Source organism: Syngnathus typhle, linkage group LG21 (assembly GCF_033458585.1).
Source record: "Syngnathus typhle isolate RoL2023-S1 ecotype Sweden linkage group LG21, RoL_Styp_1.0, whole genome shotgun sequence".
NCBI classification, from domain to species: domain Eukaryota; kingdom Metazoa; phylum Chordata; class Actinopteri; order Syngnathiformes; family Syngnathidae; genus Syngnathus; species Syngnathus typhle.
In genome coordinates, this window is record NC_083758.1 from 8,217,515 (window position 1) to 8,231,429 (window position 13,915).

Sequence of the window (13,915 nt, forward strand, 5' to 3'; positions counted from 1 at the left end):
CTGTAAACAATTTAGCGCAAACTTTCTCCTGATTAAAGACTATTCGTCTCCCTCACGTGGGAGGACCAGGCGCACTCCCCCAACTCCGCCCCCTCCCCCCACGGATTTCGACGGTGAATACTGATGTGCACACTCAAGTTTGTTAGTAAACTTGCGGAGGAGGACGAGGCTGCCATTCAAATGAGAACTCGCGGGCCACGACGTGCTGCGCTCTCAGACCAGTCATGTTCTTGAAATAGGATTCTTCGTGTTCAATTTAAATCAGCTGCATAGAACATGACGCGTGACGGCCCCTTGCTTGCCCTCCTCCGTAGATCGTGCACATCTCATCACTTTAATAGCATACTGTATGACACCATTTTTTAAAATACATATTCATCTATATATAGATAAACATCATTTTATTTAGTTATTATTCATTTACATTTCCATAAGTGCATCCAGGAAAAAGACCTAAAAGCTCAAATAAAGACATGTACGACGCATCCAAAGTTGTGGGCATGAAGTCGCTTGCCAATTCGCAAGCTGTCAATCAAAAATCACCACAGTGATCTCTTTTTCTTAGGGGGTCCACCTTGAATAGCGTCGAATGAAAGTTCATTCTTTGCATGAAGAGCATCATCACCAGCCCAAGTGCCTTTCTCTCTCTCTCTCCCTCTCTTTCTCTTCTCCTACACTCACTCACTCACGCACCTCCCCCAGTTCCTTGTGCGCAGCCAAGACGCCGCTCGCCTCCACAAGCATGCGCGCTCACATGCGGCGGGCAGCACGGCGCCATGAAGCGGAGCAGCAGCAGCAGCAACAGCAGCAGAGGAGGAGAATCACTCCACCCGCTCCAGAACCAGAACCATGCCCACAGCGTGACCAAAGCATAAGATCAGGTAAGACGACACTATTTTTTGTGTGTTAAGCGTAAAAGCTCAACTGCACCACGGCATGACAAAAAACTCGACAACACTTTTGCCCCAAAAAAAACAAGACAAAGATTCGGACTGTTTTGTGACGCATCGAAGGTGCCCAAAGAACGTAGCGGAGGAGGAGGCGAATTCCTCCGCATATTCTCGTGCCAAACGGCACGCGCAAACGCATCGGGCATCCAAAGACAGATCTTTTTTTGGGGATCTTTTCAAGAATTTAAAGAACTCTTCCTCACTTGTTACATTTGAGGCAAAATATTCTATTTGTCATTTATTTATTGATTGATTTTTAAAGTACGCCATTTGCCGCTAACCAAAGCGTATTTTCATGCGCCGCTTGTCACACGGCTGGTGGCGCAAGCATGCCGAGCGCGGAGCGCCACGCCGCGCGTTCCTTGTGGCTGCGCGTAAAAGCGCACAGGCTAAAAGGTGCGCGGCGGGTGGATGAATTTTAAAGGGACGCAGCTGTGGAGGGTTGGCTGCTTGGCTTACTGCTTTGGGAATTGCTGGGCTTTAGGAGCTTTGTGATTTTTGAGTGAGGAGTTACAAGGCGAAGCGTGGCTCTCCCCGTTGAGACAAATCAAGGCTGTGCAGTTGTGCATTTTGGTTGGAGTGTTTTAGCCTAATAAATATCACTTGCTTATGCAAAACTGGCATCTGGACGACAGAATAAATGGAGGAGATTCATAAAAAATGCATTTTTATCATTTGTGACCTGACAGTACAGTGGTGCTTGGAGACATTTTTTTTTAATCTTTTTTTTTTCCTCTTTGACTTGCAAGTACAAACTCTTGAGTGCTGTGTGGTGGCACCGACTCAACTCACTTCATTTCAGTTTGGCAGATTCTTTACAATCATATAATGTCATCAATTAATTGCCACTCTGTAAATTTACCCTTTTCGCCGCTAACTCAATGCTAATGCAAAATATCAACGGCATGGCTAGCAAACGGCAGCAATGAAGATTTGAGAGTGCAGCAACACATGTAGACAGACAATATTACAATCGCGGGCATTTTCTTCTGCAAAGAACAGCTAATATTATTGCAGCTTACCCAACACCCGTGACGGTCTCCTCGATGTAAATCTCCAGGTGGCTATTATTCTGCCCCCCGGTGGCCGAGGCACGCAAGCATTCGATTTTTATTTTTTAAATGCCACTGCAATCAAGGATAAACAATCAATCAAGAGCCAGAATTGATGACAAGTTTGCCAGCCGGAGTCATTTGTTAGAAGACAGATTAAGATCTACGTTTGACGGTTTATTACTTTTCAATAGAAAACACATTTTGCAGTAGGGGAGCCAAGGGGAGGGGCTACCTCGGGGAACATGAATCACGTTGCAATCACAATGTGTGTGTGTGTGTGTGTTCAGAAAGTGTCTTCAAATCTGATTAAATGCCTCCCCTTTAATAAAAACCGATTGTGAACGATGTTTCCTCATTGTCGTCAGTACGGCTCGAGCACCCCGACGTCCTGCGCTTGACAGTGCGCCGACGTGTTCGGCTGTGATTAAATGCCTCCTCTTTAATACAACGCACACGCGGGTATGAGTGATTGCTAATGGCATAAATTGACTATCAAGTGCATCAGTCCTGTGTCGGGGTGCGCTCGAGCCAAGTCGACAACAACAAGGATACGCCATTAGCAATCAGTCATATGCCAGATGTGTGTTTTATTAAAGAGGAGACCTTTAATCACACCTCAAGACACTTTCTACATCCGAATCTTTTTTTGATCTATGCTAATGCTTGCCATTCATTGGCATATCCGTGGCAAACACAGCAGGACTGGAGAAAAGTGCGAAAGGCGCTCATCTGGATTGCCGCAAACTGCCGTTATTAAAGAAAAGGCACCTTTTATGAAAACGTGCTGTGAGAACATTTTGTAATCAGAGAACGAGGCTGCCAGAAATGGATCAAATTCGATTTCGTCACGATCCTTGGGTGCTTTTCAACTTTGACGTTTTCTGGAAGGAAGGCAACCAAAATTGTGCAAGAATTATAATTAGTTTACTTCCCTCCCCAAGTCACTGAAGACATTAGCCAGACTTGTTCCACTTTGTTTGGGATCATTTCAGACTTGCTTTTGGCAAGACATTTCAAGTCTGTCGCAATTTGGGAGAATTTATAGAAGTGATAAAATTTAAAAACATACGACATGCTTTCAGCAGCGTTCTTCACATCCAAAATCTTGCCACGTTGCGAAACCAAAAGGTCAGGCGGACTTGTTGCAAAACAGTACTAGCGGACCGAATTTATTCGGGTAATAAAATTGAGTATCGTACGAAAATCATAAAAAGACATCATAAAAATATATTATTCCTTTGTTTGAAAGTAGTTACAATTTATGGCATGGCCCCTCCTTTGGAATAACTTAAAACCAAAGCGAGCAGTCATACGTGACAAAAGTTCTCTTCTGAGCCGACAAATGGCCGCCGAGGCCCTTTTAGCTCCTTATCAAGATGCCGAGTGATTGAGGAGCTTCACAATGTGAAGTAGCACTAAAGTGGCCATTGATTGGTGAGGCGACGTAGGGACGGATGGAAAGCAGGAGGGGTGATTATCTCAGGCAAACAAACGGCATTTGGTAATTGCCTTTGTAACAAACCACGCTCACACAAAACCCAGGAATCGATGCGGGGATTGTCAGCATATTCACGGAAGAAGAAAAAAATAGGATGGACTCAACGCAAGATCGTGGTCCTTTTATTAGCCGGTTTCACATCTATAGAAAGTCAATCAAACAATTATTGCTTAATTGTTGCATATATTTACATCTTTTCATACCAGAGAAACTAAAGCAGGAGCAGCTGGAATTGTCACTCAGAATTGAGAGCATTGCCACTTGCGATGTTATTCATTGGAGCTACAGCAGCAGCAGCAGCATGTGCAGGCGAACAGCGTGGAATCCTCCAGGGAATTCTGTGGAAGTGGAAGCCGGTCCAAGAAAGGGAAAAAAAAAAGCCTCAGGTGCGCCTCAGCCTTGCCGTGCAGCCAGCAAGCACGCTTCTTAATTATTCCCAGAGTTTCACTCAGTGACGTGAAATTTCTAAAGCGGGTCGACCACGAGTCGAAAATTCTCACAAAGCCATGCTTGGGAAAAAGACACGGGAAAAGGGCTGTTTTGGTTCCAGGTGGACATCTTGGACTCGTTGTCAGTCGTCTGGTTTTTGGGGGAAAGTTTGGTAGGCTTGCCTGTAATGAGGAGATCTGGAGCGAGCTCATTTACCTGCTGGTTGATTCGAAGCACTTGTGGCTTGAGTCAAACTATGGCAGAATTTCTGGAACTTTCTGGAATTGAGACCTCTGCTGTCATCCGAATTTTACAGACCTTTTGCACGGGAAGAAGAGCTCTTTATGGCCTTTTTCTGTAGCATCGTAAACTTGCACTTTTCCATTTTACATGCTTGGGCGCCTTGGATTTATCGACGGTGTCTACTTTTGTATCTATTACACAAACGCGGGACGGCGTCCAGATGATGGCCATAAAATAAGAGATGTCTCGCCGCGATGGTGTTCTGGCAAGGTCCTGATTTGAAGGCGCCTTCGGGGTCACAGGAAGCAGGCTCGCAAGATTCCTGGAGGAGATAAACAACAGCGCAAGTGTCTGGCTTCCTCTCCGAGGGCACACTGAACGACGGACGGGTCGTGGGTGTCCTTCCGGGGTCGACATTTTGAAGAAACGCCAGCAAAAAAGAGGCAAGAAGTTGCAAACTGGGTCATCGTGGCCGTTGCGGAATTTGTGACTTGACAAGAACAAGACGCTCGACAAAGTCCAGAGACGGCGAAACACAAACAAACTGCTGGATGGATTCACAAGCACGTGAAAGCCTGAGTTTATTGCCTACTACACTCCTCGGCAAACGCAAACTAACAGGCGGGCTGATGAAAGGCATCCATCGCACCTTCTTTTACGCCGACCCCGGAGGATAGCCATGATAATACCCCGCTGATGAGCCGAGAGTCTGACTCGGTTTTACGCTCCGTTAATTCAAATCCGCCTTCAAAGTGTAATTTCAGAGCGACGGCGAACCCTGGAGAGCAGCACGACCGCAGGAAAGCACGTTTCCAGCTGCTTTTAAACACCGCGTCTCGCCACATGCGTGTCAATTACACTCAACAAGCACTGCGTATTACGGGGGCGGATGTAAACTTCAAAAGGGCGTTTGGTTCCCTGCCTGCGCCGGCAAGGTTAAGGAATCGCCTGGAATAATAACACGATAAAGGCTGACCTCCTGGGAGCAAGGAGCCTCGTCGCTTGAGAATTAACAAATGACCTACATCACGCGGTTACATCAAAGAAGCCGTTGTTGATGGCGAGGGCCAAGTGGGAAGTCACTCGAACGACAATTAGCGGAGAAGGTCGGGGCCGCTTCAATTTCTAATTCAAAGCCTAACCTTGTTATGGCGACGGTGAAGGACGCCAAACGCCAAGGTAGCTAATGCCGGCTCGTCTTGTAAATGAGTCGCGGCATAAATCGTCTGGTCTCTGGTTATTGCGCAGATTCTCCAAATCGAAGCTGGATTCGCACCATGACGTAAAATGAAGACACACTGAGGAGCATTTCGACAAAGGCTCCCGTTGTTCATTTATCTTATCTGCAATTGTCATGATGGGAATATATACTATTCCCATTTCTCCTGTTCCAATTCCCTAACATGGCCATCTCTCGCCTCAAATTCATCAGTCAAGCTTGGAAATAAGGCAGAGCAACACTTCTGTGCTGGTTTCCTCCTCTCTCCTGATGGCCGTGTCCAATATTTGGACCATTTGCTGCAGATCTCAGCAGGTACACACTTCAGCAACATTCTCATTCCTGTCTTCATTTTCTGGTGCGATTTCACGGCATAATAGCGCTCGCAAATCACCCGCCGGGCAGCGGAGCCCTCCCGCTGTGAAATTGATGCTCCTTCACCTCAAAACAACGGCGACTGCTTATGAGGGTTTCATGATGTCATAACTTTAGCTGCTGACAGGGGCACTCCCCGCTCAGGAATGGCCAAGCGGGACGACGGGAGTAGCATCAAACATGGGCATGCTACCGAGAGACACGGCGGATTTATGGCAACGATCGGACATGCTCCGTCGCGCCAAAGATGACCGAGTTTTATCCGTCTAACGTTGAGTGATGTGGCCCTGCCTCCCTAGCATAGCGTGAGGTATGCTGAAAAAGACTCACTCTGAAGGGGGACGGGGTAAGGTGCTGGAACTGATTCATTGCATATCTGTTCGTTTCAATTAGGAGAGATGATTTGAGAGTGTCGTCACAGAACCAATTGAATTTGTATCTCAAGGCACCACTGACGCAATGATGTGGATTGACTGGCTCAATACGATGGTCCTTAAGGCTTGATTGTATTCCAACTATTTCTTTGAGTTGAATCCAAACAGTGTTTGCATGAGACACCGTATAAAGGCTAGACAGCTGGTGAGAAGAGCGAGTGATCTTGGCAGACAGAGAGCATCTTTGAGTTGGCGGGAAGCGGCCGACCATGACAGACAAGTGACAGGGGGGAGGGTCAAACGGAAGCAACCCGGCGCAGCGTCTGGAGGAAACTGTGGGAGCGACCGGGTCGAGGGAGGTCAAGATGCCTCATCAATGCCGTGACAAGCAGACGGAGGAGGAAGTAATTCAGGGAAGAACGGTTTACCCCCAACCTTTGCGTTCAAATGGACACGAACGTGGCTTTTCCGAGCATTCGTTACAGAAACGAGTAGCCGGGCGGATCATTACGGTGATGGGAGGTAGGTGGGATAAGCGGAATGATGAAGTGGAAGGCGAGCCAGATGAAAAATGCCAGCGTGGCCGGTCCACGAAAGGAGAAAAGAAGTGCCCAAATAAATCAGCAGCCGGCAGATAATTGGACGAGTGGCCCTCTCGGGCGGGCAGCGTCGCGACGGACCCGAGAAAAGTGACATCGTAATTTGCAATTAACGGCAGGGAGGACGGAGCGGGGAATGGGTTCCTGTTGGATAAGTCGCACAAATGTAATACCTGACAGAGCGGCGGGCATACTCATTATGGTCGTTTAAGTTGGGCCGAGTGTCGCTGCTCGAGACGCTTCACTTTCGCATGTGTCGGCGTCCCCAAGCAATCAAGACGACTATATGCTAGGCTATATGCACGACACCGTTTTGCATTGCCGCTTCCAGGAGTGCCCTTGCGAATATCAACTTTTTATGGGAGCGTTTCGGAAATAAATGACCAGCACGACGCCAGTCCAACAAGCAGAGAGATCATTTATAGATAGCATCTCCACGGATGAGTCTGCTGAAACTTTTCCGCTCCGGGTCGGAGTGAAACGGGTTGACCTTTGCGCCGCTAATGAAGCGTTAATTACAAGTCTCATTATGAGCCAGTAAAGTAGTGCTTAAAATTCCACTCGTGTCAAGTTTGTGATTGACAAAGTCTGACAGGAGCTTTGCTATCCCGCAAACCAATTAAGACGACTCGCCTAACCCCCGAGCGAGTCAATATCGGCACTTTCGCTTAAATCTCATTTGGCAACGGGCCGCTGCCGCCGCAGCCACCGCAGCCGCCACCGAGCTTCTTGGTAATCCCGACCCATCCTGCCTTGCTAACCGCTTCCAATTATAGGTGACTGGGGGATGAGACCTCCATCTGGTTGAGGTTTGCTGGCCCCCGCGATCGATGGCGCGAGCAAAGTGCGTCAAATTGCAGAAAAGCGAGACGACCTTGCCTTCCCGCCTGATTGACAAAGTGCATCTAGACATTGGTGAACCAAACTGTTACAAACGGGTCAACGTTGCATGTTGGTCTCATTTTATTCCAGGTTTCCAAATAACTCATTTGCTCAGGGGTGTGTCGACTTACCTGTTGTACGCACATCGATCCACCTATCCAATTTTTTCTGAGCTTCATTCTTCCAGAGAAATCCGTGAAGCGCTATTCACATGACATTTTCCAGAAATGGAATATCTCCAAGTGGGATTAATGGGATTTGGGGGGGGGGGGGGGAATTGCATCGTGATAAAGGTTACGAGCTAATAAAAAGTTAGTGTTGAGCATTTGCGCTGCATTGCCAAAAATGTATTACATAGACGGAAATGCGTCACTTTCATCTTCTTTTCCCGCCCACTCAAACGCTAATTGGTGGGACAGTTTATCCCCGCAAGGTCTGCAGCGTCTCGAGAAGACGATACGCTGTAATCCCGACACGGGATTAAAACGGGATAATCAGACGTTAGTGTCGACATCTGCGTGAAACGAGAGCGGGAATAATGACGTGCCTGTTTTCTGTTTGGATTAACAACACGTCACTTAATCAAGTGGACTAAATTCGCTAATAGCAAGACAACACGCTAATACTGCCGCCGAGGGTGAGGTGACATCTGAAGCAGCATTCGATTGTTCCGCACACGCAAGAAGGGAGAAAGCGCATTTGCAGACTGGAACTTTTAAAAATGGCCGCTTCTATTATCATTTCTTTTTGTATAGCACTGATGGTGTCTATAATTGCTTAGTGATGGCGGCGGTATAAAGAGGTTGGACTAAGTCCCCAATGGAGGCCCAGGTAGCAAACGCGCAGCCCGTCACTGGAGTAGATTCAGTGCAATTATTCACTGTGAAGAATAATCATACGCTTTGCGGGAGGTTTGTGACAATTAAAATTAAAGAAGTGAGCGAATGCAAATGAAGAACGCCATCCAAGACGCTCGGAAAACTCGCTCGTTTTTTTGTTCGTTCTAAAAAGGCTTAAAGACTGAACTCCACTAACCTAAAAGTGAGGCTTTAATACATTTCCGACAGGGTTGGAATGTGATTGGATTACACTGCGGGATTACCTTGAGGGGGTTAGCTCGCTTCCCGCTCTTCAAAAGCGTCCATAGCAGTCGTGACAAAGGAGAAAGGAAGAATGAAATTAAATTAAATGTAAAACGTCCCAAAAATATATTTATGGAAAATTCCGGCTCAAAGTAATTGAAGTAAATTAAATTAAGGCCTATATCTGCGGCACACTTTTCAAAAAAGGTTGAAATAATTATCAAAAGTCGCAGTCCTAAGTAACAGTTTAATAAATGACATTAAAATAAGATTGGATTTCGAAAGTAAATCAGCTGGTGCATCTAGCACCTTCCAAACGTAGGTGTTATTTCCTCACATTCCTGCGTTTGTTTTTCATTTTGATCACCTCTCTCATATTTAAATTCGCTCACTTTCACACCTTGCTTGCTTATTGACAAGAACAGCACTCTGCTAGTTTTAAAATAACGCCAACATCATGGTAGCTCATGCCACAAAACGTCGTCTCATCTGGCCTAATGCCACCCGGACGTGGGGCAAATGTTCCCAGAGTAACAAACTTTCGCAAAGTTACTTTATAAATTCGTATAAGGCGGGGGAAAAAAAATCACACGCCGGATAAGCCGTGTTCATCGTCACGCAATCAGCGGTGAATTTGCTGGCGGCTCGTCAGAGTCTAATTATGTATGCGTGTACCTCCAAGGTGCCTGATGGCAGCTGTTCCGCCGCAAAACTCAATTATCTGCTGAAAACAAGTACCGTTTCCCCCAGTAAGGTTTGGCCGACAACGGTTTGAGCTCCTCGTGTAAAAACGTCAAATTTTACTCCAAGGTTGACGCCTATTGTCTTGTGTGCAATGAATTGCACATGCCTACAAATGTTTCAACTCCTAAATTTTCATCCGGACACGTTGCCAAGAAGCATCGTTTTTTTCCCAAGAAATTTTGGAGTGTTGAGTGCGAGCTGGCAGCGTTCTGCTCTTCCAGCCGCAGGTGTGGTTTAAGTCAACACTGACGATGAGGCCTGCAGATTTCCTGCAAGACAAGCCCAGCCTCCCCTTTTGCTCCTTTGTCAGCCTCCCCCCAAGGGGTGAGAGGTAATCCTTGTAGATGGAGGAGATGGAGTACAAACAAGCACATCGGCGTGGGGTCAGCCCACGCACACTTTTCCAACCGCGAGGGACGTTATTAACGGGCCTCCCGTGTGCCGATGAGATCCGTTAAGCTCGGATCCTCAATCTGACGTTTGACATCGTTTCAAGAATAAGCGGTGACGATTAGAGGACATCATAAATGAATTAGAGAAGCCGAGGCAATGATCATTAGGCACGTTTTCGCCATAAGTCTCCCGGAATGACACTCATTAGTTTTTTTTCCGGCCCGCCGCAGCTGTTTAGTTTCGAAACAAGGCCGTGTGATGAGACAACAACGGCTAAGGCCATTATCGGCAAAGTCCATCTCCTCAGCAGACATGCACGCAACAGTCCGTTCTCTTCACCATCATTAGAGCTTTCAACGGCATCTTTTCTTTTAAATCCCCCAAATGAAGACAATCTGGCGTTTTGCGCTAAACGTCATTTCTATGCAATAACGTAGGGACAGAAAATTCCAATGCCAAAGTAGTACTATAAAAATCGAGAGTCCATACTTTCTTAGGTTTGTCTTCGATGCTAACGCTACGGCTTTCCCTGCGCAGCAGCCATGACGAATTACCGCGGAGCTGGAGGACGACCCGCCCCTCACTTCCCTATTGGCCAGTTTGGCATCAAGTCGCACTTGAGCCCGCCCTCCGAGATGCAAAAGTTCTGCCTGAACTTGTAAGTACCAGCACAATAAAAATCCATCTCGACAGGATCAAACCCACCGCCAGTCAGGTCTGAAGTGATGTTTCGGAATTGTAAAAAGCAATTCTTCAGACCTCGTTGCTTCTACTTTAATGTACAGACACGGTACATTTACATAATGCAGCGAGCGCTCTACTCAGCCTAGCAGGTAGCATCCATTAGTGCAAATGACACGCAAATGCAAATGATGCATACACCAAAAGACATTCCTCCTTGATGTAGTCGAGATTCCTCTGCCTCACTTATTATTACGGCTCACGCGTCTGGCCGCTATAAAGACCTTGAGCCTCTCGACGAGAGTTAAACATTTTTCCTTTCTTTCTTTTTACAGAGCCGCAGGAGCGAGAGGTTAATCGCTGAGCGGGAAGAGATCGTCTCAGGTAAAGAATGCTAAGCGTTGCCTTTCTTGCACGTCAACACATTTTCAAACTGAAAAAGCTGAAGGCGAGAGAACTCTCAGCATATTGTGACGCAGAACCATGCGATGTGTCCCGAGATAAATCGGACCAGTTGCGAGGACAATACCACCCATTTAGCCGATTTTCTGATTGGTTGGGATAGCAAATGTGGGTCAAATGCGGTCAAGCATGCACTGGTGAGCATCCTTGCCCCCAACGTCTATTGTTGGGGTTGCAAGCATTTTAAAAGTCGTTGAACGCATCCCATTTGACACCGCACGAGAACTGGCATAATGGCGGCCATGAGAGGACACGGCGTCTGACGCTCTCGCACTCGGGGGCCACTTGTCGCCTTGTTATCAGGCACCGTCGCACACACTTGCGACCGGTGTTTGATGGCCCGCACCGGCGTCGAGGGCTCTCGGTTGCCATTACGGCGAGGCTAAGCGGCGGTGCTTGTTGGGGGGGGACTGATGGGGGTGGGGCACACCGTAGGGGGGGGCGGGGCTGATCCGTATGCGGCGAGGCACCAAACGGCTTCCATTAGAGGCGAGACGCGGCGCCAGCATGCGGCTAAAAGTGTCAAATATGTATGAGTGAGCGACATCCTCCAGGCAATTAATGCCATCGTTAAGATGCGCACCTCCTCCCTGCGGGCGTGCAGATATGCTCTTGTTGAATTTTTTAGAGCACGCTCGTCTCCAACAACACTGGCCACGGGCTTGCTTGTATAATTGAACAATCAGGTGGATGTTTGTCATCAGAAAAAAAATTCAAAAGTTGATAGTGTATCCGATAATCCCGTACTTGACTCCGGATATGATGACTCAGTACTTGGCTCTTTCCCTGACGTTATTTTTGCTCTCTGTCGCGGGTGACATTGAACTATTATATGTTCTTGATGGCGAGTTGGCTCGATGTTAGCTAGCATAATAGATCATCATTCCATCTGTATTGAGACTTGTTACATCCAAAAACTACAACTATTGAGCTTCTGTTGGCTAAAGTGGTCTTTTATAGTGCCACCTGTTACTTTGGCATTTCAACATTGGTGAGAGAGGGGAAAAAAATAAAACATCCACCTGTGTGCACTGAGCGTTTGATGCCTCCTGGCTTTGTGCTGCGGAGCCCCGCCGGTCAGCGGGTTATCGATCGCATAGTGCGGAGAAGAAGAGCAACTCTCGGTGGGGGAAGCACTATTGATTGCGCTTAAAGTGACATGATGGAGAAGGTCCTCTGACATGTTATCTGTATCGCCACCAACAGACAAAGTGCGCGCCCGCGGAGCGCACCTGATTGATTTGCGCTCGCGGCCATCAATCCCGGCGAGCCGAAATAAGTTGGCTATTATTCAGCGCCGCGCGCGAGAACCGCGGTCCACGTTCGTTGTGGCGCACGTTAGCGTGTGCGCCGTCGCCACCTGTAGCCCGCTCGCATGATCATACGTCAAGCAGAATCGCCTGCTGCCAACGTCAGGCTATCGTGAAGTCGAAACAAATTGCGACGTAATGGCCCCTGTGACCGAGTTTTTCATCTGACGCCATTTGTCGACATGACAGCACTTTGATCTCGTTTATTTACATGAAAGCGCTTCGAAATATTTGTTGACGTAATTGCGTTTTTATGTGACAGCCTTAGCTTGTCATGATGTTTTTGAACTGATTTGGCTTTCAAACTAACTTTTCCTTTTTGCACTTGTCAAATGGACTCCTTCCTGTCGCCGCCGAGATAGGGAGCTAACGGACTTAGGATGCAGTATGTGACATTGGCCTTGAGTGCGCGACAAGAACTTAAGTGTCTGACCGCTAATGAAAGCCACTTTCAAGCGGGTGACTTGCTCTGATTGATATTTTTGCGAATCCATCTCAATAATCTAGCAGGAAATTGCACAGGCGGGCGCTAATCAAGATACACTCACCGAGAGTGTACGAGTCCCGCGCGCCTTGAGACGTAAAATGTAAAGATAAAGAGAAAATAGAGAGTGTGTGTGTGTGTGTGTGTTTTCTGTGCGTGTTTGACACAAACAACTTAAATAAGCGGGCAACAAGATACAGTAATGGTATTGTTATAAATCGATGGTCTGTGCTTTTTCCTATTTTCTTGCCAGTGCTACACTGCCAATTAGTCACAATACAGTACGTAAAAAACGAAGTACTGTTTCGAAAATGCTAGCATTGGTATTTGGGAGTTATTGTTTTATTTTTTATGAAAAATGCAAACTCAATTTTACACGTGAGCTTACATGTAGCGTATATGATTGCAACTAATTTAAGTACCTTTTTGTACAAAATTGAAACCCATGAGGGAAAACTGCTTTTGTCTAATAAGTTTATTTTGAAAAAAAAAAACTACTGCAAACCTTTAGGGGGAACAAGTCATGACTGGGTTTTTAGCTGTTCAATGTATTGCATGCATTGTCTCCTAATCAGAAAGTTGCAGAGACAGCAGGCGGATTTATGTCCATACATGCATGTTGAAAACGGCATCTCTGAAAATCTCCGACGTGCTAATACATTTTAATCATCGCCGTATCGCTGGGATTGGCTCGGGCGGATTAGCGCTCCCACATAGCAGCAGCACCTGCGACCGGTCGCGCTGTTAATTAGCCGCTGAATGTCAACGTACGAAGCACGCCCGTACGGTGTCCATCCTTGGATCACACGTCAGACAATTAGAGGAGGACACTCTTGACCTCCGCTCGTGCCATCACAACAGGCGGCGCCGTCCCGGCAACCGCCAATTACGGCTGCGTCCTTCTTTGCTAGCGATGGAATAATCAGCTCAAGTAAACAGTAATTATTGGAAGCCTGCTATTGATTAGGTGTGCGCGTTAAGAGTGGGCCGACGGAAGCGTCCGCACCTCCAAATATCTCTTTGATAGCAACATGTGACGTACCGGGTCTTTGTCTCTCTCACTCAGCGACTCTGAATTATTCACGCCGCTAAATCCACCTGTGTGTCAGACAGGAGATAGATGGTGTCCCTTCAA

The 13,915-nt window shown here is 47.1% G+C and overlaps 1 protein-coding gene across 4 annotated transcripts in view; it reads left to right on the plus strand.

Moving 5' to 3' along the window:
* The first annotated feature begins 721 nt into the window (after window positions 1-721).
* chrm2a (cholinergic receptor, muscarinic 2a) overlaps window positions 722-13,915 on the plus strand; it is a 31,679-nt gene continuing 18,485 nt past the window's right edge. The window contains exons 1-3 of one of the 4 annotated variants that reach the window (XM_061269023.1): window positions 722-881; window positions 10,341-10,501; window positions 10,860-10,908. The gene's annotated coding sequence lies outside the window, so the exon portion shown is untranslated. The remainder of the gene's footprint in view (window positions 882-10,340; window positions 10,502-10,859; window positions 10,909-13,915) is intronic. The other 3 variants (XM_061269022.1, XM_061269024.1, XM_061269025.1) reach the window with 3 other exon arrangements.